General features: G+C 44.1%; 1 protein-coding gene and 1 pseudogene across 1 annotated transcript in view; one reads left to right on the top strand and one right to left on the bottom strand.

Moving 5' to 3' along the window:
- The first annotated feature begins 8,309 nt into the window (after positions 1-8,309).
- Positions 8,310-9,598, top strand: LOC133252506 (interferon tau-like; annotated as a pseudogene).
- Positions 9,599-11,785: 2,187 nt separating this feature from the next.
- The window catches only part of IFNE (interferon epsilon), an 88,575-nt gene continuing 74,117 nt past the window's right edge, over positions 11,786-26,243 (bottom strand). Inside the window, exon 3 of the transcript XR_009737958.1 lies at positions 11,786-23,417. The gene's annotated coding sequence lies outside the window, so the exon portion shown is untranslated. The remainder of the gene's footprint in view (positions 23,418-26,243) is intronic.

Raw genomic sequence — 26,243 nt, 5'->3', positions numbered from 1 at the left:
TTCTTGCTTCCAGGCTGCTTATCTGGCCAAGGTTGCACGTTCATCATTTACTTTACCTACTTTAACACCCTTGAGCCTTGACCATGGCATTCTGGCTAGGAAAATACAAGGGAAATCAGCGGAAATAGCTCCTGTTTGAAGGTGCATTAACTCTTTCCTAAAACGTACATTGTCAGTTCCTTGACTTTAGGAGAAAATTCTCAATGTCCCTTTGAATAATAACTGCACTTGCATCCCTTCCACTTTGACTGAATAGTAAGAGAAAGAAGTCACTCAGTCGTGTCCGACTTGTGCGACCTAATGACTGTAGCCTACCAGGCTCCTCTGTCCATGGGATTCTCCAGGCAGAATACTGGAGGGGGTTGCCATTTCCTTCTCCAGGGGATCTTCCCATCCCAGGTATCGAACCTGCGTCTCCTGCATTGTAGGCAGATGCCTTTACCATCTGATCCATCAGGAAAGTCTATAAGAGAGCACACATACACAATAAGGGGATTTCAGAGAATACAATTGTTGGCAACCAATGACCTGGGGAGAACCTACTTGAGTCCAATTGAGAACTAGTAAGGTAATGGCATACTGTAAATGAGGAAATTAACCTGGAAGAGGGAGAGAGAGACAGTGTGTGTGTATGGGTTTACTGATCAAGCAGCAGGGAAGGGCTTCAATATAGACTAGATCTCTCAGATCTCTGCTTCAGGTTAGAGACTTCATCTTTAGATTGCTTCTCTGCAATTAATGGATGAGAGGGCTGACAGCTTACAGTAAAGGATGTTGGATTCCTGATCTCCAAAGAAGAAGATTTAGCTTTGGGACCGGGGACCAGGCTTGATCACTCAAGAGCTTTTGTATAGCAGGGTTTTATTAAAGCATAAAAAGGGACAGAGAAAGCTTCTGACATAGACACCAGAAGGGGGATGGACAGAGCCCCACTCACTAGCCTTAGCAAGGGAGCTATATACTTTTTAATTGGTTATTACAGTAAATCAAGAGAATGTCTCAAGGTTTACAGATCTTACTAGATCCACTCCCACAATATACATTTTAAGATAATGGGATTAGAACTAACAATAGAAAGATTTTACCACACCCACTCCCATAATATACATCTTAAGATAAGTCAGCAGGTTGTTGTTAAGGAGAAACATGTCCTCGAGCAAGATACATTGTTCTATTGACCAAGACAAAGCAATGTGGAAAAAAAAAGTTTTTCTTCTCCTCCTTGAGAACTCCAAACCCTATATCCTTCTGGAGGGCCCCAGACCTCTCTCTCCTCCTTGGGGTCCCCAGACTTCTTATCAATCTGCCTAGGAACTGACACTCTCAGAGATTTCTAATTTCTAGATTAAATACATGTCAGTTGCTCAGTTGAGTACAACCCAGTTGCAACTCCATGGACTGTATCCTTTTCATACTGTTCATGTGATTCTCAAGGCAAGAATACTGAAGTGGTTTGCCATTGCCTTCTCCAGTGGACCACATTTGTCACTTACAACCAACAAAGACAGCATATTTAAAAGCAGAGGCATCACTATGCCAACAAAGGTCCATCTAGTCAAGGCTATGGCTTTTCCAGTAGTCACGTATGGATGTGAGAGTTGGACCATAAAGAAAGCTGAGCACTGAAGAATTGATGCTTTTCACTGTGGTGTTGGAGAAGACTCTTGAGAGTCCCACTGAATGCAAAGAGATCCAACCAGTCCATCCTAAAGGAAATCCGTCCTGAATATTCATTGGAAGGACTGATGCTGAAGCTGAAACTCCAATACTTTGGCTACCTGATGTGAAGAACTGATGCTTTGAAAACATCCTGATGCTGGGAAACATCGAAGGCAGGAGGAGAAGAGGATGACAGATGATGAGATTGCTGGATGACTTCACCGACTCAATGGACATGAGTTTGAGTAAGCTCTGGGAATTGGTGATGGAAAGGGAGGCCTGGCATGCTACAGTCCATGGGGTCACAAGAGTCAGACACCTCTTAGCGACTGAACTGAAATGGACTGTACCCCACAGGCTCCCAGTCCATGGAATTCTCCAGGCAAGAAAACTAGACTGGGTTGTCATTTCCTTCTCCTGTATATGAAGTAAGTTTTGAGTTGTTTTCTCTCTTCTTTCAACACTTTGGGAACACTTTGGGGGGGCAAGACTACGTGGATACTTTTTGGACTTATCTAGCTGTCTTTGTGGGGTTTCCCAGGTGGCACTGGTGTTAAAGAACCCACCTGCCACTGCAGGAGACATAAGAGACCTGGGTTTCATCCCTGGCTCTGGAAGATTCCCCTGGAGGAGGAAATGGCAACCCACTCTAGTATTCTTGCCTGGAGAGTCCCATGGACAAGGGAGGCTGTCAGACATGACTGAAGCACATTTGCACACACACATGCTTGTCTTTGTGACGGTTTAACATCCTTTAAATATTACGATTCTTCCACTCTTTGGCTGAGTTTTTTTTAGATTTACCTTGCACTTTGCCATTTTGGCAGCAGAAATGTCACTTATCTTTCTTCACTTTCATGATGTTCAGATATATATATGTTTTATTTTTGCCCACAAATAACTACTGTTTTTTGCTTCCTGCTGGTGCTGCTGCTGCTAAGTTGCTTCAGTCGTGTCCAACTCTGTGTGACCCCATAGACGGCAGCCCACCAGGCTCTCCCGTCCCTGGTATTCTCCAGGCAGGAACACTGGACTGGGTTGCCATTTCCTTCTCCAGTGCATGAAAGTGAAAAGTGAAAGTGAAATCGCTCAGTCATGTCCGACTCTAGCGACCCCATGGACTGCAGCCTACCAGATGAATGACAAAATATCCAAAGTCTTGAAAATCACAGAAAATGAGGTGAAACCCCTCTGCCATGCTTTTATTTCCCTTTGTATTAACCCTAGGATGAAATGGAACGTAAGCTAGGAGGAGAGAGACAAACATCAACCAGCAAATCACTATAGAATTATAAGTTCATAAATCTTTTATTGTTATTTAAATTTAAAACCAAACATCATGAGTAAGTAAAGAAATAAGGCTATTTCTCCCTGACACAGCCTGGCCTCATGGCTCCGCATTCTCAGCACAAAACAGAGATGGATACACAAGTCAGCCCAACATTTGGATGTACTGCATAAACAACTGAAGATCACTGATTTCTGTCATACAAGTTTCTAATAATATATAACACCACTTCTGAATTCCCTATAGCCAACTCAGAAATTCTGAGGAAAACAAATGTTCAACAGTTTAAATAGAAGGTTTGAATGATAGAAGCTGCAGTGGCAAAATAAAAATTGCCTACTAAAGGTGTAACTATTGCAATTGGATAATGCCTCCACCTAAGTAGTATTCTTACCTGGAAAATCCCATAGACATAAGAGTCTGGAGGACTACAGTCCATAGGGACGCAAAGAATCAGACACAACTGAGCGACTAACACACACACATGTAGACAAAAACATACTTTAGCTCTCAGCATCTTAGCTGCTGACCCTTGACCCTTGATACCTGGGGACACAGGTCAGAAGAGGAGGTCACCACTGAGAACTCAGGTCCTTCACAGAAACACTCCAGGGAGAGGGTGGGGATCCTGGAAGATGAATGATTTTCAGAGAAAGAGACAGGCCCCTCCATAGTAGATCCTGAACTTCTCAGGATGTGGTAAGCCTGCCCTCACGAGTGAGTGCAGGAGAGTTTGGGCGAAGGACACTGTCATTCAGATGAATCGTGCTATTAGAAGTGAAAACTACCTTGTGAGTGAGGCAGTGTTGGAAATATAATTATCTTGGTTTAGAATCTTCACATTTAAGTGCATGGGAAAGAAACAGGATTCCTGGTGGGTGTATTAGCACAGCCCGTTGAGGACTATAGATCTACAATAAAAAAACGGTGGAAAGAAACAGTGATGTTTAGTATGTTACTGCTAGCGACTTGAAGAAAAGTGCCACAACCTAAATGTTGAGAGTTATGTTTTATTTGGTGGGAATTCAGGAGACAGTATTTCAAGTCACCCTGAGAGAAGCGCTCCAAGGAGGTTGGTGGGGAGGGAGGGGGAGATGGGGAGCCAGGTTGTATATAAGTTTGCAAGTACCAGCAGGTAGTCTTCAAAAGTATTTTTGTGAAGTAGAGAAAACCAGATATCTCAAGCAAAGGAATTTAGCACTTTGCTATGTATGGGAAGATGCAAGAGTCTGTGCTCACTGAAATCATTCTTTTCATGCATCTCACCTATCCTGGGGCCATGAGCCTTGCATTTTTCACATCCTGAGTTCCCTTGGGCTCACCTTAGGGAGTGGCTCCAATCTGAAAGCTGTCAGACCAGGGGTATATTCCTCCTTCCTGAGCACCCTAGAGGGCTGGAAACTGATGACTTTGTCATCCTGGTTTACTGATATGGCAAGAAACACTCCATTTCTCATGACCTGTGGTCCCAGTGAAATGTAACCTCAGGAACCTGAATGAAAGTCCTCAAAAGAGCAGAAACAACTGATTAGTTCATGCACTCATAATTACAAGCCTCTGCTCTGATTAAAACAGAAAACAACATACAGAAACCTATAGGGGATGAGGGACTCTGACTTCCTATGTATAATGTAAGGAGAGAAAAATGCAGTTCAAAGTCCAAGAAAAATTTTGTTCTTGACACAAAGAAAAGGAATCTTTATATGTATTAAAATGTGTACATAAGTATGTACATGTGTATAAGTCTTTACATCCCTACATAACCTCAGCCTTTAATTAGTTCTCATTTATTTGATAACCATTTGGAGTGACAAATCCAAAGTTTAGTGGGAAAATAAAACACTTATTGTTAAAATTATAAGAATAGATTGATTACATTTTCTGGGTCAATAGAAAGTGTCTAAATGAAAACACAAAATGGATGTGAGAGAGAAAATTCATGACACTGAGTCCTGTCTTCCCTATTTAAAGCCTTGCTTTAGATTTATTATTCCCTTTGATAATAACTGCACTGGCATCCCTTCCACATTGTCTCATTGTAAAATAGAACACAGCCACAAACAAAGGGATTTCAGAGAAGACAACTGTTGCCAACGAATAGCCTTGGGTGTTCCTATTTGGGTAGAATTGAGAATTATTAAGGTAATCCAATTTTAATTCAGGAATTAACAAGGATGTGTCCATGAGTGTGTGCATGCATGTGTGCATGGGTATGCCTGCCTTCAATTTAGCCTAGTCTATCAAATCTCTGCCTCAATTTACAGGCTTGTCTTTAGTTTGCTTCTCTCCAAATGACAAATGAGAGGGCGCTCTAATTCATTTCTTGAATAAGTTTTGTTCCATTTCTTTCTTCCTTCAACACTTTAGGGTCCCTTTTGGGGGCAAGAATACATATACAATTTTTGGTCTCACCTGGCCATCTTTGTGGAGGCTTCCCAGGTGACATCAGTGGTAAAGAACTCGCCTGCCAATCCAGGAGACATAAGAGTCCACGGTTTAACCCCTGGGTCGGGAAGATAACTGGAGGAGGAAATAGCAACCCACTCAGGTATTCTTGCCTGGAGAATCCCATGGACAGGGGAGCCTGTCCACAGGGTCACAAAGAGTCAGACATGACTGAAGCGACTTAGCACGTGCACATGGCTGTCTTTGAGACTGTTTGACAACTTTCAAATATTATGATTCCTTCCATTTTTTCGTTGACCTTTCTTCAACTTACACTTGCCATACTGTCAGCAAAAAAGACATTTGTCTATATTCTCTTTCATGACATTCAAAATTATTTTTGTTTTATTTTTGTCCACAAACAACTATCAAGTTTTGCCTTCCAGGAAAGCTGACATGAAAAACAAAACAATCTCTAGTGTTGAAAATTACAGAAAATATGGTGAGGCCCCTCTGCCATTCTTTTCCTTCCTTATGTATTAACCCTAGGATGAAATGTTTAGGAACGCAGTAGGAGAGACAAACTGGTCAGTAAATCAATATGCAAAAATAAGTTCTTAAATTTTTTTTTTTTTTGATGTTCTTTAAATTTAAAACAAAACATCATGAGTAAGTAAAGAAACAAGGCTATTTCTCCCTGACACAGCCTGGGCCTCACTGCTCTACATTCTGAGCACAAGACAGAGATGGATCAACAAGTCAGCCCAACAGAAGGAGGTAGACTGAATGAACAACTGAAGGGCACTGATTTCTGTGATAGAAGCTTTCATTAATACATAACACCATCAATGAATTCCATATAGCCAACTCAGAAATTCTGAGCAAAACAAATCTTGAACACTTTAAGTAAAAGAATTGAGCGATAAAAGCTATAGTGGCAAAATAAAAATTGTCTACCAAAGGTGTAACAATTGCCATTGGATAATGCCTCCACCTACTTAGATCTCCACACTTTAGGTCTCAGCATTTGAGGGCTGCTGACACTTGATACCTGGGGACATGGATCAGGAGAAGAGGAGGTCATCACTGAGAACTCCCCTCCTTCACACAAACATGCACTGGGAGAGGGTGGGGATCCTGGAAGATGAATGATTTTGCAAACAAAGAGACAAGTCCCTCCACAGTAGAATTCTGAAGTTCTCAGGATGTGGTTAGCCTGCCCTCACGGGTGAGGCCCAGAGAGGTTGGGTTGAGGACACTGTCATTCCAGAGGAAAAGTGCTACTGGAGGTGATAACCACCTTGTGAGTGAGGTGGTGCTGGAAAGACAATTAATTATCTTGGAATTAGAATCTTCAGACCTACATGCACCAGAAAAGAAGCAGGATTCCTGGTGGGGATATTGGCACAGCCTGTGCAAAACTATGAAGGTGAAAGTGAAGTCTCTCAGTCGTGTCCTACTCTTTGCAACCCCATGGACTGTAGCCTACTAGGCTCTTCCATACACGGGATTTTCCAGGCAAGAATACTAGAGTGGGTTGCCATTTCCTTCTCCAATAGATCTACCATAAAAAGCAGGTTGAAAGAAACCCTCATGTCTTGTTTATTGTTCCTGACTGTTGATCTGGAGCCTATTATACACAGTGAAGTAAGTCAGAAAGAAAAACACCAATACAGTAATATTAACGCATATATATGGAATTTAGAAACATGGTAACAATGACCCTATATGTGAGACAGCAAAAGAGACACAGATGTAAAGAACAGAATTTTGCACTCCGTGTGAGAAGGTGAGGGTGGGATAATTTGAGAGAATAGCATTGAAATATGTAATTTACCATATGTGAAGTAGATCAGCAGTCCAGGTGCAATGAATGGGACAAGGTGCTCAGGCCTGGTGCGCTGGGACCACACTGAGGGATGGGACAGGGAGGGAGGCGGGAGGGGGGTTCAAGACGGGGGACACATGTACATCCATGGGTGATTCATGTCAATGTTTGGCAAAAACCACCACAATATTGTAAAGTAATTAGCTTCCAATTAAATAAGTTAATTTAAAAAATAAAGAAATAGTGACAACCTAAAAGTTGACAGTTATGCTTTATTTAGTGGGAATTCAGAAGACAGTATCTCAAGTCACCCTGAGGGAATTGCTCCAAGGAGCTGAGGGGAAGAGTCATGGTATAAAGGAGTTTGCAAAAAAAGGGAGGTAGTCTGAACATCAAAGTAGTTTTGTGAATTAAAGAAAACCAGCTATCTCAAGTTAAGGAATTTAGCACTTTTCCTTTGTATGGGAAGAGGCAAGTGTCTGGGCTCACTGAAAACATTCCTTTCCTCAATCTCAGCTCTCCTGGGGCATCTTTCCTTGCATTTTCTTGCATCTTGCATTTTTTCACTTCCTGAGTTGCCTTGGGCTCACCTTAGGGAGTAGCTGCAATTTGGTAGCTGTCAGCCCACAGGTGTATTCCCCCTTCCTGAGCGCCCTGGAGGGCTGGAAACTCTTGAGGACTGTGTCATCCTAGTTTACTGATATGGCAGGAGATATTCCACTCCTCAAGATCTTGTGGCCCCAGTGAAACGTAATCTCAGGAACCTGAATGAATGTTCTCAAAAGAACAGAACAACTAAGTAGTTCATTCACTCTTAATTACAAGCCTCTGCTCTGTGAAACAGAAAACAAACTACAGAAACCAGTATGGCCTGAGTGACTCTGAATTCCTATGAGTAAGATAAGGGGGGGAAATGCACTTAAGAATCAAGGAAAAATTTTGTTTAGACACAGCACACAAAAAAGGAATGTTTATATATATTATACTTACATGTGTACATAATAAGTATGTATACCTCTATAAGTCTTTACATACTTACATAATTTCAGCCTTTCTTTAGTTTCTCATTTAACTGACATAGATTTGCATTGATAAATCCAAACTTTATTGGGAAAGTTAACTTTCTACCATAAAAATTAAGAGTTTAGCTTGAGTACTTTTTCTAGGTCAGATAGAAAATATCTAAATGAAAACACACAGGGGAAGTGAGACAGAAATTTTCAGACAATGAGTACTGTGTTCCCTAATTAAAAGCCTTGCTTAGAAAGATTATCATTAGACACCCTACCTCCAGAGTTCCACCATATGCCATCTCAGCCAGCCAAGCAGCAACCTCATCTTCCCCATGGATTTCACACTCTCTCTACTGATAACCCTGGTGCTGATCAGCTACGGCCCGGGAGGATCTCTGGGCTGTGATCTCTCTCAGAACCACATTTCAAGCAAAACCTCAGGCTCCTGGGCCAAATGAGCAGACTCTCCCCTCACTCCTGTCTGTAGAACAGAAAAGGCTTCGGTTTTCCCCAGCAGATGGTGGAGGGTGACCAGCTCCAGGAGGCCCAGGCCATCTCTGTGCTCCATGAGATGCTCCAGCAGAGCTTCACCCTCTTCCACACAGTGCTTCTTTGCTGCCTGGGACACTGCCCTTCTGGAGCAGCTCCGCACTGGACTGCAACAGCAGCTGGACGACCTGGATGCCTGCCAGGGGCAGGTGACGGGAGAGGAAGACTCTGCCCTGGGAAGAATGGGCCCCACTCTGGTCTTGAAGAGGTACTTCCACGGAATCCATGTCTACCTGAAAGAGAAAGAATACAGTGACTGCACCTGGGAAATCGTCAGAGTGGAGATGATGGAGCCCTGTCTTCATCAAGCAGCTTGTAAAAAAGGTTAAGAAAGATGGATGGAGATCTGAACTCAGCTTGAGATGACTCTCAACGACTAAGATGCCACATCACCCTCGTACACTCACCTGTGTTCATTTCAGTCGACTGATTTCTGCTTTGGCCACCAAATTCATTGAATTACTTTAGCCGATACTTTGTCAGTACTAATAAGCAAGTAGATATAAAAGTATTCAGCTGTAGGGGCATGAGTCCTAAAGTCATGCCTGCCCTGATGTTATCCGTTGCTGATTTACTTATTCCTTCTTGCACCTAACATACTTAAAATATTTGTAAAATTACAATTCATCTATGAGATCAGATCAGATCAGTCGCTCAGTCGTGTCCGACTCTTTGTAACCCCCATGAATCGCAGCACGCCAGGCCTCCCTGTCCATCACCAACTCCCGGAGTTCACTGAGACTCACTTCCATCGAGTCAGTGATGCCATCCAGCCATCTCATCCTCTGTCGTCCCCTTCTCCTCCTGCCCCCTATCCCTCCCAGCATCAGAGTCTTTTCCAATTCATCTATACATCAATATTAATATATCATATTAAAATTTCTAAAACATGTTTACCATTTCATGTTATTAATTTTGTACTTTGTTCTATTTATTAAATTCTTATGAAAGAAAATGAATTTCCTTACTCAAAAATTAAATCCAATCCTCCATTTAATATTTTATTAAACAATGCGTGATTACATTTTTTTATTCATTCCATTCATATTATACATATATGTTGATCACCTAAGTGACATACTGTGTCACCAAGGAATACAAGTGAATAAAGCAAATGTAGTTCCTACTGCATGGAAACTCTCAGTCTTACAGAGAAGAGGACATAAAAAACAGTATTATTTTATTTCAATTATACTAAAGCCTTCAAAGTGAAGTAAAGGAAAGAATGTTCTCACTTGGGAAGCGTTAGGTACATATGATGCTGGAAAGACAAATAATACTATATATCTTTCTAAGCTGCCTGCAAGGCTTCCCTGGTGCTCAGCTGGTAAAGAATCCACCTGCTGAGCAGGAGACCCCGGTTCGATTCCTTGGTCAGGAAGATCCCCTGAAGATGGGATAGGCTACCTACCCACTCCTGTATTCTTGGGCTTCCCTGGTGGTTCAGTTGCTAAAGAATCTGCCTGCAATGCAGGAGACCTGGGTTAGGATGATCCCCTGGAGGGGGGCTGGGCTACATTCTTGTCTGGAGAATCCCCATGGACAGAAGAACCTGGAGGGCTATAGCCCATGGGTCCCAAAGAGGCTGCCACAACCAAGCACACAGTACAGAAAGTCAATGATTTCTCTTTACTTAGTTTCAAGTCATCAAAATCTGGGGAGACTATTTTAGACAGACGTTACCTAAATATAATTATTTCTATAGAGTTTACCTAAAAGCTCTTTTTTCTCCTTACTCTTAGAGATCAGAGACCATTAACGTTCCAGAGAGCCAGGTAGATCACTTATATGGCAAAGGCACAAGAGAAATACCAATTCCTTCCAGAAAGCTGGCTTAACCAATTACAAAAGGGTCACTTTGATACAGTATCAGAGCTGGCAGAGGCCATTGTCCTCTAGATCTTTAGGCAGCCCCCATTCAACAAGGACAGCCACTCAAAGCCCCATGTTCTAGTGGACAGCCAGCCAGGGATTTCCCTGTTGCTTCTGAGATTCCCCCTGCAATTCTTGGGCACCATATGGTAGCGGATGGCCACCTCAGAAATACCCTACAGTTTTGGGATTATAGCCAGCAACTTTTGGGCCCCCTTGGTTAGTGGACAGCCACCTCAGGATGACCCAGCAACTTTTGGGCCCCACATGCTAGTGTATGCCCTCAATAACTTTCCTTTCCCGATCCTGTATCTTGGCACTCACAGGAGTTTCTGCTGTTTCCTGCCTGCCACCGATTGTTGGTTGTACCCTGCAGGCTTTTGCCCAGCTTCAGGACCAAAGAAAGAATCTGCCATCAAGAACAGAGGCAGGGATTGTTTAATGGATGGTAGGCACTTACATGTCTGAAGCAAGGTCCTGGAGCAACACCCCACCATGTGTGATGCACTGAGGGTGGAAAGTATTAATACATGGTGAAAGGCTTCATTCTGAGAGCAATGGAGGGGTGGGGAGTAGAGGGTGGGGAAGTAGGGAATGAGGAAGGAGGAGAGGGAGATGGGGGAGAGATTGCTGATCATTGGGGGACTGAGATCATGTGGGCTCATTAATTATCATGGAAAGCAGTAGAGGCACACGCCCCTCACCACCCCTTTGGCAAAAGAGATCAAATCTGGGCCCTGGGACAAGTACAGAGAAAAGCCAGTCATGTGCATAGGGTGTACTGGTGGGGAAGGGGATGTACAGAGAGTAAGAGAACAGTCATCCTGAATGGCCTAACCATACATACTTAATAGTGAAAAATCACCAATGAGCATCTGGGCCTTCAGAGTTTTTTGCCGGTGAAGGTTTGAACTATCCTGAGAATTACTGCAGTGGGACACAGAGACAGAGTATGCAAGGGCTATTTAAAATGGCATTGATAGACTTGCCTGACACGGGGTTGTCACAAGCCTTCAATGTGTCAAGAATGCAATTATCTGGAAAATGGGATAAAACAAAGTATGCCGGTACTTCCTCACAACGTAGCAATTCCCAGTACGCTCTCCAGATTCACTGGTCCTTCCCCTGCACCAGCCATTCATACAGTTCTTTCCTGTTTCTTTGTGGTTCTGGCTACCAATTTCTCCTTAAGATTGCAAAGCGTAGTCACTTAGTTGTGCCGACTCTTTGCCACACCATGGTCCTCTGTCCATGGGATTCTCCAGGCAGAATACTGGAGTGGATTGTCATTTCCTTCTCCAGGGGATCTTCCCCACCCAGGGATCAAACCTGGGTCTCCCACATTGGAGGCAGATTCTTTACTGTCTGAGCCACAAGGGAAGCCCTGACAGTGCAAAGCCACCACTTAAAAGTTTGAGTCAAAGTTCTAGGCTTTTCAGAAACTCTTATGTAAGAGGTTATTGTTTTTCTTGAGATGAATACTTTTGGGAATGAGAGAATGTCCTTGTTACAATACTGTAACAACAGCCTTGGCCAAAATGGACTAGAAAGCAGGATCCCTTTTCCTCTTGAGGCTACTAAAAATAATTACGGGGGAAGCGTGCCACCTACCGGCTCAGATGGACTAGGACACTGATCAAGTCTGTAGAACAGGCTTCTTGCTCTTCTAGGCAGAAGTCTGTATTCTTATTTGCATTTTCTTCAGAGCTAGGGGAGGATCTTCCCTTGCAAGAACTGAACCAAAAACTTGAAAAAGCCTGCTTCCTTAGCTTTCGTATTTTAGAGAGGAAAATATTCCCAGCTTCAGGCAGGACATGTCTTGGCCTAAGGAAGCTGCATGGAGAGAAAGGTCAGGATGTATTTTTCACTTCCAGGTTGCTCATCTGGCCAAGGTTGTGTCACACGAGTGTATGTTCCTCAGTTCTTTGTCTCGTCACAACAAAGAATTGGAGCGACAGACATTAAAGCCCTCTGTGCGTCACAGCTCTCGGGTCTTGGACAAACCATGTTATAGCTTTTAGGCAAATCAGTGTTACTGCTCTATTTTATTTAGAAGATAGCAGGAGAATCCATCCTCGAAGTGTGAGGGAATGCCAACCCAAAGACTCGAAGAGAAGAGAGTGGAGGAGTGCACAGGGAGGGAGGGAGGGAGGGAGGGAGAGAGAGAGAGAGAGAGCGCGCGCGCGCGCGCGCGTGCATGCTTTGGCTCCTCCTTTTATATGTTTTTTCCTCCACCTGGGCCTGCCCTATGCAAATTGGGCTTAGCCAGGAGTGCTGTTTGTTCTACCTGAAGTCTTCACTCTGGTCCTCGGACCTTCCTTTGACCTTCCTTGTCTTTTAGCTCCACCATTTTGGACTCCTGTTCCCTATTCTACCTACCTAACATTCCCACCTCAAGAGATGGGAGGCCCAATTCTTTGGGAAAAGCGGTGTTGAGGTCTTTCTGGATACTTCCTGCTGAACTGGGATGGCGAGGGATATTGGGACTCCCCCTCTTGCCAGTCTCAATCCTCAGAGTCCTATAGCGGTGTCCAAGGGTGTGTGATATTTCCCTTGGTCAGCTGTAGTTTTATATCTTTGTTGAACTGGCACCACATGTTGTAGCTGGTTGACCTCAGCAGAGACAAAACAGGTTAGACAATTGACAGTACATGGAATAATCATAAGTATCATCAATATAGCAATAACAAGGACTAGTAGGGACATTAGTCAGTTCTAAATTCACATAGCCAGGATGGCTCAAGTCCCTCCTTGTTCAGGGATCAGAAGATCTATCTCCTGTCTGTTTTGGAGTACAGTCTCTGTCAAGCTGTGTTAGCTCTTTAGAGTTATCCTGAGAAATCTTATCCCCATAAACCAGATTTTGGGGGTGTTCATTAGAATGACACTCATTGGTAGTCCTGAATAGGTATCTGAGATCTCCCAGGGGCTCACAGGTGTATTGAGTGTCCTTTTCTGTTTTCTTCCACAGCTTGACTCATGCGTAGTGAATCCAGGAGTCATGTCCTGGTACCTTGACTGCTATGGGGGTAGAAAGTACTACAGGGTAGGGGCCCTTCCATGTGGGCTGGAGTTGAGCCTTTGGGGACCCATCTTTCCAGACTTTAATTAGGACTTGAGTTCCTGGAGCACATAGTGGTGACTCTTTAGAATCTTTTGGGTCCTGGTTCATACGCCACAAGCGTATATCCTGTTGGAATTGCCCAATGGCCATGGTATAAGACTGGAGGGTCTGAACCTCTGGATCTAGGAAGAGGTCATTGACATAAACAAAAGGTCTCCCATATAGCATCTCATAAGGACTAAGACCAACCTGTTCCTTAGGGGCAATGCGGGTGCGGTGGAGAGCTATTGGTAAAGCCTCCTTCCATCCCAGGGAGGTCTCCTGGGTTATCTTTTTTATCACTCATTTTAAGAATTGATTGGCTCTTTCTACTTTTCCTGAAGATTGAGGCCTCCAGGCACAATGGAGATATTAAGTAATGCCCAATGCTTTCGAGACCCCTTGGGTGACCTTAGAAGTAAATGATGTCCCATTGTCACTTTGTAATGACCTGGGCAGACCAAATCTTGGAATGATTTCATGGAGCAGTTTTTTTTTATCACGTCCTCAGCCTTCTCAGTCCAGGTGGGAAAGCCTTCAATCCATTCTGTGAATGTATCTATCATAACTAATAGGTATTTATACCCTTGAGAAACTGGCATCTGGGTGAAGTCCATCTGCCAGTCCTCTCCTGGGTAGGCCCCACGTCGTTGGATGGGCTGGGCCAGCTGGGGTCTTTGAGCTCCTTGGGGGTTGTTTAATTGGCAAGTGGGACAAGAGGAACAACCTGTGTTATAGTTGTTTGGAAGCCTGTTCCTCTGAAGGACCTTTCTAGTAATCTTTGGAGGGCCTTTTCTCCTAAATGAGTAGTGGCATGTAAGGAGTTAACCAACTTCCATTGGAGGTTCCCAGGCAGAAAAAGGAGTCCCTCCTTTTGGAACCACCCCATATGATCTTCTTGAAAGCCCTCGCTCTTAGCTTTAAGAATCTCACCTTCAGTATATGAAGGAGTTTCTGGCAAATTAGTCTGTGGAACTAAGTTGGCAATCCCTATTAGGTCATGGTTCTGTAATGCTGCTCTCCTAGCTGCCTAATCAGCTGCTTGGTTCCCTCATGCCACTTCTGTGTTCCCTTTTTGGTGTCCTTTACAGTGGGAGACTGAAACCTCAGTGGGCAGATGAACTGCCTCCAAGAGTCGAAGAATCTGATCACCATATTTGATTGGGGACACTCGGGGTGGTCAAGTGGCCCCTTTCTTTCCAAATAGCCGCATGTGCATGTAGCACCAGAAAGGGCATACTTGGAGTCAGTGTAAATGGCTATTCTTTTTCCTCTTTCCAGCTCTAAAGCTCGAGTCAGGGCTATGAGCTCAGCTAATTGGGCTGAAGTACCTGGTGGCAGAGGCTTAGCCTCTATGGTCTCAAAATTGGAGACTACTGCATACCTGGCTCTTCTTTTTCCATCCAAGACAAAGCTGCATCCATCACCGTACCAGATTTCCTCAGGATTGGTCAGAGAATCTTCTGACAATCCCTCTCGTGGTTTTGTCCAGTCCAAGGTTTCTAGACAAGAGTGAAAGGGGAGAGGGCCCTCAGGGGTAGGGAGGAGGGTGGCTGGGTTAAGAACCTCACAAGGGGATATAGTGAGGCCTGGATTTTCCATCAGTATTACTTGATATCTGAGGATTTTTTGATCAGACATCCATAAATGGCCTCTCCCATTTAGGAGTTGTTTTACTTGGTGGCTGGTAAAAATAGTTTGCCCCCAAAGGAAAGTTTTAAAGCATCTTCTATCATGATTGCAATAGCTGCAAGATTTCGAAGGCAGGGGGGCCAGCCTTGGGTAGTTGGATCCAGCCTCTTGGATAAGTAAGCTACTGGCTGGGGCTCAGATCCCAACCTTTGAGTTAACACTCCCAAGGCTATTTATTCCCTCTCTTTCATGGACATAAAGTTGGAATGCTTTTTCTGGGTCTGGCAACCTCAAGGCAGGTGCCTGAGTTAAGGCCTGTTTTAGTGTAGCCTCTGCCTTCTTTTGAGGAGTTCCTCACATCAGTGGGATTGAATCATCCCGTCCCTTTAAGCTTTCCTATAAGGGCTTGGCAATTAAACTATAGTTGGGTATCCAGATTCTACAATATCCAGTTAGCCCCAGGAAAGCTCGCAATTGTTTTCGAGATGTGGGGGAGGGCAACTGGAGGATTCCTTGTACCTGATGAGAGGACAGCCTCCTGGACCTGTGTGTAATCTGAACTCCCAGGTAAGTGACCTTTGTCTTGACCATCTGTGCTTTAGCACGGGAGACTTTATATCCCCTTTCTGCCAAGAAGTTTAGACAATTGCATGTTGTTGACACTTTTCTCATCTGGAGAACAGATTAGTAGGTCATCTACGTATTGTAATAGTTTCCCATTAGGTCCCAGGTCCAGATCTAGGAGATCCCGGCTAAGGGCCTGTCCAAACAGGTGGGGGCTATCTCTGAACCCCTGAGGTAATACTGTCCAAGTCATCTGTTGGTGTTTTTCTCCTGGGGCCTCCCACTCAAAGGCAAAAAGGTATTGGGATTCTTTAGCCAGTGGTATGCAAAAAAAATGCATCTTTGAGATCCAAGACTGTAAACCACTTGGCACTGTGTGGGATTTCTCCCAAGATTACATAGGGATTGGGTACTGTGGGATGGAGGGGGACAACAGCTTCATTTATGATCCGGAGATCTTGAACCACTCGCCAGGTTCCGTCTTTTTTCTTTACGGAGAGGATTGGGGTGTTACATGGCAAACCAATAGCCCACAAGCAAGGAATTTATTTATTATAGGCTATAGTCCCTCCCAAGCCTCTCTTTTGAGAGGATATTGTTTCCAGTTAGGAAACCAAGTGGGATCTTGGAGGACAATGATGACCGGTTCAGCTTAGTGGGCTTGTCCAGGAATCCCCTGGTCCCACACCTGGGGGTTAATTTTGTCTTCCCATAGTTTTTGGTCCCTCTCTATTGAAGGTGTAATGGGTTCTTCAGTAGTAACCAGGAGTTGTAGAGCTCTAGGGGCTGAAAAACTTCCCATCACAAGGGTGGTCCCCAGTTTAGTGAGTATATCTCTTCCCAATAAGGAAGTAGGACACTCAGGGGCCACCAGAAACTGGTGGGAAAATATTTGTCCATCCAAGCAACAAAGAAGTGCTTGGGTGAATCTTCAAGTGAATGGTGAATGGTCCAGGTTTGGGAGGAGAAGGCTCCAGAGTAGGAGATCAAGACAGAGTAGGTAGCCGCTGTGTCAACTAAGAAATTCTCGGACCTACCTGACACATCCAGTTGCACCCTTGGCTCCAGCTCCATGATGGTATCCATGACAGGTGGGCTGGCTGGAGCGGGCTGCTTCAGTCCTCTTGAACCATCGTGAGGGTAGGCTTGGTGCTTGACCTTGAGGCTCTTGGGTCCCAGGGGCAGAGTGCCACCCAATGTCCCAGTTGATGGCATTTGTGGCAAGCCATTCTAGGAGACTTGTCATGGTTTGGACACTTTTTGGCCCAATGCCCCACCTGTCTACAGATCGTGCCTTGTCCTTCAAGGACTCGGGGTTTGCCATAGGGCTTCTCAGGAGGGTGGCCAGCATCTGGGCATGCCTTGTCTCTTTCTTTCTCTCCTTCTCTTGTTCTCTGTTATAAAAGGTATTCGTGGCTGTCTGGACCATCTCATCTAAAGAGGCAGCAGGGTCTTGCTTTTGCAGCTGTTGTAACTTAATTCTGATATCTGATGCACACTGGGACAGGAATTTGTCCTTTAAAATCACTTGTCCCTTGTAAGAGTCCAAGCCCAGATTGGTAAACTTTTGGAGTGCCTCTTTTAGCCTTTCCAGAAAGCAATGGGGTTCTAATTGGGCTCCTGAGTTATTGCTGAGACTGGGCACAGTCCCACAAGTAATAGGCTTCTTTCTGTTTCCATAGGTAGACTTCCTTAGGGGTGAGTCTTTCTGAAGCTTATCCTACCCAGAACTGTTGCAACCTGAGTGCCAGGCATCCCCGGGTCAGGGTGCAGATACCCAGGCAGGCTGAGGCGTGACAGCCTCCTAGAGCTCAAATCCCCGGGCAGGTCGAGGCGTGACGGCCTCCCAAGAATTGGGTCCCTGGGCAGGTCGAGGCGTGACGACCTCCTGGGACTCCTGGGACTGGCAGATCCCCAAACAGGTTGAGGCATGACAACCTTTCAAGGACCAGATCCCTAGGCAGGTCAAGGCGTGATGACCTCCTGGGACCCCCGGACTGGAGTTGGGCGTCCCCAAGATCTCCAGTGTGACCAGTATTGAGTAGGATTAGGGGGTTGGATATTATAGAGTATTTCCCTCCTAAGGCCAGCTATTTTCTGTTTGTCTCTTCAGAAGATTGTAGAGGCAACCTTGTGGGTCTGGATGGGGCTCAGGAAAAGAGCATGAAACAGGAGGGAAGGGGTCAGAGCACAACCTTTGAAAGAATGACATAGCACAAGGGTATAATGTAAACCAATTAAAATCAACTGGTTATTGACTATGCCAAAGCCTTTGACTGTATGGATCACAATAAACTGCGGAAAATTCTGAAAGAGATGGGAATACCAGACCACCTGACCTGCCTCTTGAGAAATTTGTATGCAGGTCAGGAAGCAACAGTTAGAACTGGACATGGAACAACAGACTGGTTCCAAATAGGAAAAAGAGTACGTCAAGGCTGTATATTGTCACCCTGTTTATTTAACGTATATGCAGAGTACATCATGAGAAATGCTGGGCTGGAAGAAGCACAAGCTGGAATCAAGAATCCTGGGAGAAATATCAATAACCTCAGATATGCAGATGACACCACCCTTATGGCAGAAAGTGAAGAGGAACTAAAAGGCCTCTTGATGAAGGTGAAAGAGGAGAGTGAAAAAGTTGGCTTAAAGCTCAACATTCAGAAAACGAAGATCATGGCATCGGTCCCATCACTTCATGGGAAATAGATGGGGAAACAGTGGAAACAGTGTCAGACTTTATTTTTGGGGCTCCAAAATCACTGCAGATGGTGATTGCAGCCATGAAATTAAAAGACGCTTACTCCTTGGAAGGAAAGTTGTGACCAACCTAGATAGCATATTCAAAAGCAGAGACATCACTTTGCCAACAAAGGTTCGTCTAGTCAAGGCTATGGTTTTTCCTGTGGTCATGTATGGATGTGAGAGTTGGACTGTGAAGAAAGCTGAGTGCCAAAGAATCGATGCTTTTGAACTATGGTGTTGGGGAAGACTCTTGAGAGTCCCTTGGACTGCAAGGAGATCCAACCAGTCCATTCTGAAGGAGATCAGCCCTGGGATTTCTTTGGAAGGAATGATGCTAAAGCTGAAACTCCAGTACTTTGGCCACCACATGCGAAGAGTTGACTCATTGGAAAAGACTCTGATGTTGGGAGGGATTGGGGGCAGGAGGAGAAGGGGACGACAGAGGATGAGATGGCTGGATGGCATCACTGACTCCATGGACATGAGTGTGAGTGAACTCCTGGAGTTGGTGATGGACAGGGAGGCCTGGTGTGCTGCGATTCATGGGGTCGCAAAGAGTCGGACACGACTGAGAGACTGAACTGAACTGGGTCCAAGATGACAAGTCAAATTCAAGTAAACCTTAATCCCCAATCTATAAGCCAACACACACACCCAGAGGTGGCAGGACAGCTCTGAGGCACAAGGTCAAAAAAGGGAGGAGTAGGTGGTTCCCCAATGGCTGGGATGATCCTCTCACTCATTAGCATATGAATTCCATCCCCTCACAAAACCTAGCCAGCCCTAATTCCATGGCCCCAGCCTTTGCCCTCGGCAATGGTTTACACCCTGAAGAGGGGCTTCTCTCTGGATCCTAACAAATCCACTTCTTATCGCTTTGTCTGCCAATGAATTTTTGCAATGAGACATCAGAGCCTGAGTTTCATTAGTTTTGGCTGGGCTTGAGTCCCGGGAGAGAGCTGAAGGACATGAGGAAAAAGCAGTGGGAGAAACGTGCCAAGGAATCCCCTTCATAGCCCGCCAGAAAATTTGCTAAATATCTGCCCGGTGTTCACAGTTTCATTGGTCTGATCCTTGGCACAGAGAAAGGACAGAAGAACCCCCACCGGCTTGCTAACAGCTACTGGGGCTCAGCAGATAGCGCCTTTGGGACATGCTGAGGAGTAGCCTCTCCAGAGTCCCTCAATTGTGCCCCCTGCCGCCCACCTGTTCGTGGGAGGTTCGAGGAAACAAGAAACGAGAGATTGTAAAGGTCCCACCAGCCACAGGAGTGATGACCTCTTACCTTAACTGGAGGTCTTCTGGAATCTGAGACTGGGCTGTGTGAGCTTTCTGCTGAGTTCGTTTTTTGCTGTCCTGGTTTCCAGCACGATGGGCCTTCCCCTGCACTGGGTTTCTTCGCCTTCTGCTTCTAGCGCAGGAGCTTTGCTGAGTTGGGCTCCTGCTGTGCTTGGCCTCTTCCACGTGGAGGTTGTTTCAGCCAGGTTATATCCGAGTCACGGCACCATAGATGTCACGCGAATGTATGTTCCTCGGTTCTTTGTCTCGTCACAACAAAGATTTGGAGCAACGGACATTAAAGCCCTCGGCATGTCACAGCTCTCGGGTCTTGGACAAACCGTGTTACAGCTCTTAGGCAAATCAGTGTTACAGCTCTATTTTATTTAGAAGATAGCAAGATAATCCATCCTCGAAGTGTGAGGGCATGCCAACCCAAAGACTCGAAGAGAAGAGAGTAGAGGAGTGCACGGGGAGGTAGAGAGAGACTGAGAGAGAGAGAGAGCACATGCATGTGGGAAAGAGAGAGCAAGAGCGCTTTGGCTCCTCCTTTTATATGTTTTTAATCCATCCTTGAAATATGAGGGCATGCCAACCCAAAGACTTGAAGAGAAGAGAGTGGAGGAGTGCACAGAGAGGGGGAGAGAGAGAAAGAGATAGAGCACACGCACGCAGGAGAGAGAGAGAGCTCTTTGGCTCCTCCTTTTATGCGCTTTGGCTCCTTTTATATGTTTTTAATCCATCCTCGAAGTGTGAGGGCATGCCAACCCAAAGACTGGAAGAGAGGAGAGTGGAGGAGTGCGTGGGGAGGGAGGGATGGAGGGAGGGAGGGAGGGAGAGGGAGAGAGAGAGAGAGAGAGAGAGCGAGCGAGAGAGAGAGAGCATGCGTGCATGCACGTGAGAGAGAGAGAGAGACAGAGAGAGACAGAGAGAGACAGAGCGCACGCATGCGGGACAGACAGAGAGTGTGTGCTTTGGCTCCTCCTTTTATATGTTTTTTTCCTCCACCTGGGCCTACCCTATGCAAATTGGGCTTAGCAAGGAGTGCTGTTTGTTCTGTCTGAAGTCTTCACTCTGGTCCTTGGACCTTCCTTTGACCTTCCTTGTCTTTTAGCCACTGGCATTTTGGACTCCTTTTCCCTATTCTACCTACCTAACAGTTACACATTCATCATTTACTTTACCTACTTTAACACCCTTGGAGCCTTGACCTTGGCATTCTGGGTAGGGAAATGCAAGGGGAATCAGAGGAAATAGCTCCTGTTTGAAGGCGCATTAACTCTTTCCTAAACAGTACGTTGTTCGTTGCTTGACTTCAGGAGAAAACTCTCAATGTCCCCTTTGAATAATAACTGCACTTGCATTCACCTTCCACCTTGACCCAGTAGTAAGAGAGAACACAGACACAAATAAGGCTATTTCAGAAAATACAATTGTTGGCAACCAATATCCTGGAGTGTACCTACTTGGGTAGAATTGACAACTAGTAAGGTAATGAACTACAGTAATTGAGGAAGTAAACCAGGATGAGAGAGCGAGTGTGTGTGTGTGTGTGTGTGTGTGTGTGTGTGTGTGTGTGTGTACACTGATCAAGTAGCAGGGAAGGGCTTCAATATAGACTAGATCTCTCAAATCTCTGCTTCAGGTTACAGACTGCATCTTTAGATTGCTTCTATCCAATTAAGGGATGGGAGAGCTGATAGCTTATGGTGAACAATGTCGGATTCCTGATCTCCGAAGATTTAGCTCCGGAAGCAGCGACCATGCTGATCACTCAAGAGCTTTTGTATAGCAGAGTTTTATTAAAGTATAAAAAGAGAGAAAGCTTCTGACATAGGCATCAGAAGGGGGACAGAGAGTGCCCCACTCGCTAGCCTTAGCGAGGGAGCTATATACTTTTTTAATTGGTTATTACAATAAATCAAAAGAATGTCTCAAGGTTTAAAGATCTTACTAGACCCACTCCTACCAAATACATTTTAAGATAATGAGATTAGAACTAATAATAGAAAGATCTTACCAGACCCACTCCAATAATATACATCTTCAGATAAATCAAAGGTTCTTGTTAAGGAGAAACATGTCCTCAAGCAAGATACACTGTTCTATTGACTAAGACACAGCAATGTAGAAAAAAAGTTTGTTCTTTTCTCTTCCTTGAGAACTTCAGAACCCTACCTCCACCTGGAGAGTCCCAAACCCCTCTCTCATCCTTGGGGACCCCAGACTTCTTATCAATCTGCCTGGGAATTGACACGCTCAGAGATCTCTAATTTCTAGGTGAAACACATGTCAGTTGCTCATTTGAGTATGACTCTTTTGTGACTCCGTGGACTATACCCTTTGTATACTGTTCATGGGGTTCTCAAGGGAAGAATACTGAAGTGGTTTGCCACTCCCTTCTCCAGTCGACCACATTTTGTCACTTATGACCAACCTAGACAGCATCTCAAAAAGCAGGGACATTACTTTGGCAACAAAAGTCCATCTAGTCAAGGCTATGGTTTTTCCAGAGGTCAAGTATGGATGTGATAGTTAGACCTTATATAAAGAAAGCTGAGCACCAAAGAATTGATGCTTTTGAACTGGGCTGTTGGAGACAACTCTTGAGAGTCCCTTGGACTGCAAGGAGATCCAGCCAGTCCAATCTAAAGGAAATCAGTCCTGAATATTCATTGGAAGGACTGATGCTAAAGCTGAGACTCCAATACTTTGGCCACCTGATGTGAAGAAGTGACTCTTTGGAAAAGACCCTGATGCTGGGATAGATTGAAGGCGGGAGGAGAAGGGGATGAGATGGTTGGATGGAATCACCAATTCAATGGACATAAGTTTGAGTCAATTCTTGGAGTTGGTGATGGACAGGGAGGCCTGGCGTAGTGCAGTCCATGGGGTCGTAAAGAGTCAGACACGACTGAGCAACTGAACTGAAATGGACTGTATCCGCCAGGCTCCTTGGTTCATGGAATTCTCCAGGGAAGAAAACTGGAATGGGTTGTCATTTTCTTTTCCTGTATGTTAAGTAATTTTTTTTTTCTTTCTTCCATCAATACTTTGGGGACACTTTTGGGGGCAAGACTACATGGGTAATTTTTGGACTCATCTGGCTGTGGGGCTTCCCACAAAGTTTTAAATTATTATTAGTTTTAAATTGTTTACTGTGTGCCTGGTAATGAGGGCATGGGGATGAGTGGTCACTTATAAATAGAATGGACAATGAGAAGAGGACCTACACCTAATCCTTCATACCCTCAGTACTAAGGGTCAAGCAGAGGACAGTCTGCAACAGGCACTGAGGTAGGGGGCAGTGCAGTGAGAATGACATAAGGATGAACAGGGGAGAGACTACTGAAGGGAAGGAGTGTGTTTCAAAGACACGGTGGGGCCTACAGGGTGGGTGAGGACTGACCTGTCCCAGCGGACCTGAAACATACGCCACTGGTGACCTTAGCAGGATCTGGTTTAGCAGAATTAATGGGGCAGGAACCAGATGGGAGTAGGCTGAAAAGGAAACACAAGAATGAGAATTAGGAACACTGTATAGAAAATGAAATTTTGTTTGTGAAGTGGAGCAGTGAAACAAGATGGCACATTGAGGAGATTATGGGTTAAAATGCTTGTGCACATTTTTCTCATGTTTTCTAAGAATAATTTTCGAAGGATGGATGAATTGCCAGAAAACATTTTAAATATATGACTTATTTGATTTAAACAATTGCTTATTTAGATACTTGACACATTGCTTTTTTGGATAAAAATTAATTTAGCATTGTTCTAATTAGTCACTTTGTAGTGAATTTCAACAGTAAACCATTTGCCTGCTAATTTAAATTCTTTGTTCAATCAAGTTTTACAATCAAGCTTCATTTTATCTGCTACTTCCTTTAGTTTTATAATGGTAATTTAATCTCTAATCATTGACATATACATTTTCTCTATGTTATAGACACTTTCTTTTGATGGATATGTGTTTTTCATTTCTCCTGTGTACACATAACTAGACAGTCTCTTGTATATTTTGCCAAGCGCTGTTTACGACATAGAATCAAGCCTCTCCCTAGTCACATTCATTCCTCTTTTGAACTGGTATGTATTTGGTGCCCTTTCTTATTCATCTGTTTTTATATTAAATTCAGTATTTCATTAACTTTTTTTTTCCTTTTTTGATCTATGATATGAGAATCTAAATTGCTTTTTGTTCGAGTGTCAGGCAAGTTTTCTGGGATATTTTATTGAAATATCATTTCTTTTCTCATTAACAAGAGGTATGTCTTTTGCATAAATCTTTAGCTAATGATCAGCATCTAATTAATTCTGCTAATATGGCAATTTTTGATTTTTTTTTTTGCTTTATTAATATGGTTACTGAACTTTACTCACTGCTACACAGTTTTATTACAGCTACTTTAAAACTCATTTAATGCTTCTGACTGAGGAAGTCAAAGTCAAATATTCCTTTCTGTTTTTAAATATTGTTGCTTGCATTATTTCTTAGTTTTATCATTGTTCTAAGGTTAAGAACATTGGCTTAATGAGAATCACAAACATTTGTGGATCCCCAAATGGCTAATTGAGTGCTGAAAGCTGAGCGCCAGAAGAAAGCTGAGCGCCAAAGAATTGATGCTTTAGAACTATGGTGTTGGAGAAGACTTTTGAGAGTCCCTTGGACTCCAAAGAGATTCAACCAGTCCATCGTAAAGGAAATCAGTCCTGAATATTCATTGGAAGGACTGATGCTGAAGTTGAAACTCCAGTACTTTGGCCACCTGATACGAAGAAGTGACTCATTGGAAAAGACCCTGATGCTGGGAAAGATTGAAGGCGGGAGGAGAAGGGGACGACAGAGGATGAGATGGTTGGATGGCATCACCGACTCAATGGACATGAGTTTGAGTAAGCTCCGGAAGCTGGTGATGGACAGGAAACCTGGTGTGCTGCAGCCCTTGGGGTCACAAAGAGTCAGGACCTGACTGAGTGACTGAACTGAACTAACAAAGAAGAGACGTTCAATAAAAATGAAAGAAAGAAATGGAATCAAAGATTCTTTCTCCCAAAACCTAAGGCTAAGAACTTTTATTAAATAATATATGGGAAAGTTATAACATTAGCCAGGAAAAAAGAACAGAGCAAGAGAGTTTAGTGGTCACATAAATTCAAATTTAAGAAATGATGGCAGAAATTCATAGTCTGAGACTTAAAGAGTCATACATACCTCACAAATGACCCACCCATTTGGCTGGTTGGTATGCATATATATGTATACTTTTCTTTTTTAAATTTAAATTTTAAATTCTATTTAATGGAAAAACTTCTCCCAGTTAATTTCGTACTGTCACCTTGCCCTAAAACCTTTGTAGTCATATCCTGTTTAATGGTCAGATGTTATTAACTTGTAGGTTCTAAATTATTGGAGAACCAAGAAGCTGGGTTGAAGCAGAACTAGGGGTGACTGAGCGGCTGCCTGTACTGAGCTGCCAGCCAGCTGTACACGGGTCCTGCCCAAGCTCAGGACTTCAGCAGCTCAAGACACATGTGGTCAAATGTGGAAAGGATGAAGGAAGACAGGGTTGCAGCTAGGGTGACCATGAGCTTCTGTGGGGGATCACGGGGCACTGTCAGGGAGAGGCAGGTGTGTGATTAGGAACGTGGCCACAACTCAATCCTCCCCATCTGCCATGTCTGCTTCTGCAGAGATCAAGACACTCCTGAAATCCACCAACACACAGAAATGCAGTAAATACAGCAGGTGCAACACCAACATAGCTCACAAGTCTACACAAAAACGGCCCCAAATTTTGCCTGAGTAGTGAGGTGTCACACATGGTAGTAGGGACAAGTGGCATATCTTACTGTTTCTCCAACAACAACAACAAAAAAGTGCTTTGAATCTTTAATTTCTGGAAAACAGGCCTGACTGATATCTGGGATCCAGTGGATGCTGGGCAGTTTCAGGAAAGCCCACACCCTGCTGTCTTCCCTGAGATATCTCTGCAGCATCTTCAATACAGAGGCCCAGGATGTTTGGGATAAGACCCTCTTGGGGAAATTCCACATTGGACATCATCACTATCTGGAACAGCTGGAGATGTGTTTGAGACAAGAGAACAATTTAGAAGAGAACTTGCTAGAAGTGAGGATTCAAAACTGGCTGTGAAGATCTACTTTCAAGGAACGAACCTTTCTGTAAAGGGGGAAGGATACAGAGCTCCATGTTTAAGAAATTAATGCAGTGGAAAATCAACAGATACTTTTTCTTCATTAACAAATTTGTAAAATCAAGGGGAAAAAAAAGAAAGAGAACTAAGCTTTCACAAAACAGTGGCAAAA

This window comes from Bos javanicus, chromosome 8 (genome assembly GCF_032452875.1).
Source record: "Bos javanicus breed banteng chromosome 8, ARS-OSU_banteng_1.0, whole genome shotgun sequence".
Classification (NCBI taxonomy): Eukaryota; Metazoa; Chordata; class Mammalia; order Artiodactyla; family Bovidae; genus Bos; species Bos javanicus.
Note: the sequence above shows the minus strand (reverse complement) of the source record. Positions and strands in the feature narration are given on the sequence as shown.